Raw genomic sequence first — 4,766 nt, forward strand, 5'->3', positions numbered from 1 at the left:
AAACTATCTTTCCTCCAGTGGCCCTGACGTTTTTTATTTTTGTTTTGCTTCTTTTAACATTTCTGTTTAATTTCTGGAAATTACATTTTCCCCATAACTTTTCTACCTTCCTTTTTTCCCTTTTTCTATCACTTTTTAGTTTCTGGAATTTTGTTTTGTTTGTAAAATGTTTTTTTTTTTGGAAAGTGTTTTGTTTTTTGGAATTACTTGTTGGTTTCTGGAATTGTATTTTGTTTCTAAAATGTGTTTATATATATATATATATATATATATATATATATATATATATATATTGCTTTTTTTTAATTGTCTTTGTGATCTTTAAAATGTTTTTGCATTGAGTGATTTGTTGATGTGATTTGCACTTCAGGGCCACTGGACTTTTGTCAATAAGTTTTTTGCAACAAATCTTTTTATTTTGTTTTAAATATTTTCAGAATCAACGTAAATCTTGTATTAAGCCGTTATTTGTTTCACGGAGCTCTTGGTGACCAAGTGGCACAAAAGGAAATTTATTACAAAGTGTTTCCATCTTTAAAGGGTTAAGAGGTTTTAAAAGGAAATGGTAGAAGAATATATATATATATATATGTATATATATATATACTACTCATACGTGAACTAATACAGAATAGAGTGGTTGGAGAAACTTTCTTCTAAATCAGGACAAGAAGGACTGTAAAAAGGAACACTTTTGGGCCATCTGGCAAACTCAAGTGTCAGCAGTTTTCTCTGAGTGTCACAGCAGCGTTTCTTCCCCGCAGCTGTTCGTCATTTTTCTCTGTTAGAATAAAAGAAGCGGCTGTAACCGCTATGTATTATTTAATGACTATGTGTGTTTCTGCCATAATGGAACAAAGTACAAAAGTGTTGCGGCTGTGGTGATGCTATATTGAGTTCACTGTCACTTAGACACACAAACACATATCAAGACCCCCTGTAAGTACAATGGAACACAGGAACACTCCTACACACTCGGTAAAAAGCCCTGGGCTCCGACAAGTGATGAACTGGTGAAATGAATGGAGTCTTGGGGAATGGCTCTTCACTTTCCACTACACTTGCTGTGGCAGCTTTCTGCACAAATCAGCACATTGAACTAATCCATTAGCCTTTGCTGTTGGGACAGAGAAACAGGAGTGAACTTTGATACCAGACACAAAACTTTCCTCTCTTTCTAATCCTCTCAGCAAACCTGCCTTCCTCTTTTAAATGCAGAGACGAGAAGACGAGAGACGGGGAAAGTAGAGGGGAGACGATGAAGCAGAACAGTGGCCCAATGTAGAAGATATTGTAAAAACAAACTAACTCATCTGTATTCATTTTAGTAACAAGTCCTTTTTGAATAATATGGGATGGATTTATTTCTCTGTTTCTTAAGGCAAATTCTTATTAAAATTATTCAAATGAATATATATATTTATGCCTCTAAGTGGTAGAACTAAGTCAAACTAATATTTAGTTTTCCATTTGGGAACACAGCAGTAAAAATGAGTTAAGTAGGAAAAGAAAATATGCATGTTCAATATGTTCAAGTAATAGCTCTGTCTTTCACTAAAACAAGAACTTGTGAAGATTCACTCCTGCCACCATTAAATAATTTGAGAACAGTTATCTTTTTAGGGTTTTGTTAAGATTTTTATTTATTTATTTATCTTTGTTCGTTGTTATGTCCCCAGTGGGCAAACCTGCCCCGAGTCTAAGGGAAAATACAAAAGGGGACAAGAACAAAAACTGGACACCAATAAGAAAAAAGGGAACAAAGCCGCCACCAACCTTCATACAGTCAATGCATGGATTTCTGGTTGGAAAACGCAGCAACTGCAGGCAGCACCAGCCCCCTACAATCTGCGGGTCTGCCGCCGCCTGCTATCCCCGTGACTGTGACCAGCTCTTGGGACAGAGCCCTGTGTCGGAGGCGCTGTCAGGGGAGATGCTGCAGAGAGGAGGCAATCACTTCTAGGTAATATTTTACTTTTTAAAAGGGATAAATATTCTCAAAATGCTTGCTTAGACTTTTTTATATTAAATACTGGGGATAACTGTTTAAAAAAGTAGGAAAATGTCAAGTTTGACCGGATATTGATCACCATATAAGTTCAAAGCGGCTGATAAGAAAACTCTGATGACTGAGCATTCTGGTAGTATTTGAACATAAATCAGTGAGACGTGAAAAGAGTCTTACCACAGATTTGTGCAGAACTGAGGTTTTGTGTGTGCAAAACAAGTGATTTGTGGGTATTTTTTTCAAAGATTTGCATGTGTAATTTGTTCCAAGCTGTTGTAATTGTAATTTGTGCATGTGTAAATTGTTATTTGTATTTTTCTTATTTTTGTGCTTATGCACATGATGTATTTTATGAGTTACAAATCAAGAATTATGAACATACAAATCCAACGTTATGCACAAATTAAGAATTACGCACCCAAAAATTAAGTATATGCACGCAGAAATTGGGAATTACGCACGCACAAATACCAAATTATGCACAAATCAGGAATTCGGGGTGATACTTATTTCTCTCAATAAAAAAGGCACATTCAATTTGAATAGCTACCTTAACCCCTGGAATATTCAATGATGATTTTAAAACCGTTCCTGGGCATAACTTCATTAATACAGGTAACATTTTGTCATATTTACCTCCTAAAGCCTAAAGTGAGAAAACATGCAAAATGCCCCTGGATTATATTAAAATTTAGAAAAAAATAATTATCTTTAAGAATTTTTAGGATTTTTTTTAAGTTGCAGATATTATACATACCTATTTCTACACTGTTCATTTGGACTTTTTTCATCTCAAACTTGTATTTCCAACAGTTTTTACATTTTACTTACACTTTCAATGCATCCCTCTGTTTTTTCTCTTTGTGCAAATGATAGCATTTGACAGCTAAACTATAAACATAAAGTAAATATATTTTTTACATTAGCCGTGTTCACTAAAGATAATAACGGATGAAAAGTTCCCAGTATTAACAGTCAGTCATTTGTAAAACAGTTAAATGACAGTTGTGTGCTTTCCAAGTATGTGCCCTGGTGTTCATTTTTAATCAACATCTCTTGAGCAGGTCATTTCCTCTACGTTTTATCGCCCACAGTCTTCAATCAATTGCATTTCTCTGCTATCAATGCTCACTGAGGTTGTCTAATGAGTGCACCTTCATTCAGTCATAACAGCACAATTACAATTAGACCAAATTCCAATTAAAACAAAATGATACTGCCTAATGGGAGACTGCCAGTTCTGTCAGCGCGGCTAAATTACCTCAAATCAAAGGTTTATCATCAAATGAAATACAAATGATTTGCTTTAGGTGAGTTAAGAGGTTGCTTAGTTTTAACCGAACATGATACTGCCTGTCCTTGTTATTTCCTTGTCTTTTCAAGGATATTGATCAGGATAGGATCAATAAGACAGTTTGCACTTCAACTGATGTTTCCAGTCAATCAGATTTAATCTCATTGCTGCCAGTAACTAATTTGTTAGAGACAGAAGGCCCTTTAATGTCTCTATTTTCTCATCATACGTGTGTTGTCTTTACCCCACAGTTTTTCTTTATTTTCTGGATTGATTCACAGGTAACTTGTCTTTCTTTTGTTTTCTATAAATGTATTTGATCATTAGGATCTTAGTCTCCACTTACTCCAACTTCTTCCATGACAGATTTGTACCTGAGCTATTATCAAAGAAATTGGTAGTTGGGTTAACGCACCAAACAATTACTTTGATTTTTTTTTTTTTTTTTTTTAATAAAGCTTTGTGTTTTCATTAAAAAAAAAAGCAAAAAACATTTAAATATTGCTGGGTGAGTAATGCACTAACCTTTTGCGATTTTAAGCCTTAGTCACATTGGGGGGTTGACCAGTACCACTGCTGTGGGCTTCTGGGTTGTTCATGCCCGTAGAGGGTCATAGTCATGAGAAGTTGCCTTTTAAGTGAAGCGCAAAGTGCGTCTTGGGGTTCCCCTGAATGCTTGTTCTACCATCTTAAATGGATGTCATGAAAATGGAATGTACAATTGTTGTTGTGTATTTTAAGTGTATTGTGAAGCACTTGTAAGGATAATGTAAGTTAGACGCACTTTTGACATTTGGGTGGTTAGAGGGCACCCCTTTATGCTCTAACCGTAGAGAGAAGTGCACACTGGACGGATGCTACATAAAGATGGTTAAGGTGTTCCATAAGTGTCACTAGAGTGTCCACACAAACTACACTGATTGCTTAATTTCCTCATTTCTAACAGGCTCTTTGCAAAGTCTTCAAGGTTAAGGGGGTTAAAAAAGGAAAAAATGTGTACGATGTACCTCAGGGGTCTCAAACTCGCGGCCCGCGGGCCATTTGCGGCCCGCAGGATGATGATTTGCGGCCCGCGTCTTCATATGAAAGATTACTGTTAGTGCGGCCCGCAAGGCTGATATGAATGACAGTTGTTATGTGCAGAGCTGAATGAACCAATCACAGTGAGGTATATGACTCTGGAGGCGGGACATCGGCGGTCTGTCCAGTGCCTCTGTCTATCATTCATTCCTTCCTCCAATCAGCTGGGCGGAGGAGGAGCCATGAAGCACCAAACGCAATTTGTGTGACATATTCACGTGCCCAGCACGGGGAATTTGCTGCTCGCGGCTCGTCAAAAAATGTGTTTCTGTCGCCGCGTGTCGAAGGGGCTACCACTCCGTCTGTGGATGTCTCTCTCAGAATGAATGAGAGACAGACATGATGTCGAGGAATACGTTTTTTGACGTGCTGACTGTTCCTAAC

At 37.0% G+C, this 4,766-nt stretch overlaps 1 long non-coding RNA gene across 1 annotated transcript in view; it reads right to left on the reverse strand.

Annotated features, from left to right (window-relative positions):
* Positions 1-3,754: 3,754 nt before the first annotated feature.
* Positions 3,755-4,766, reverse strand: part of LOC118599700 — a 2,525-nt gene continuing 1,513 nt past the window's right edge. Inside the window, exon 2 of the long non-coding RNA XR_004949154.1 lies at positions 3,755-4,309. This is a non-coding gene — a long non-coding RNA (uncharacterized LOC118599700). The remainder of the gene's footprint in view (positions 4,310-4,766) is intronic.

The sequence above is a fragment of the Oryzias melastigma genome, linkage group LG15 (genome assembly GCF_002922805.2).
Source record: "Oryzias melastigma strain HK-1 linkage group LG15, ASM292280v2, whole genome shotgun sequence".
In the NCBI taxonomy this organism is placed as follows: Eukaryota; Metazoa; Chordata; class Actinopteri; order Beloniformes; family Adrianichthyidae; genus Oryzias; species Oryzias melastigma.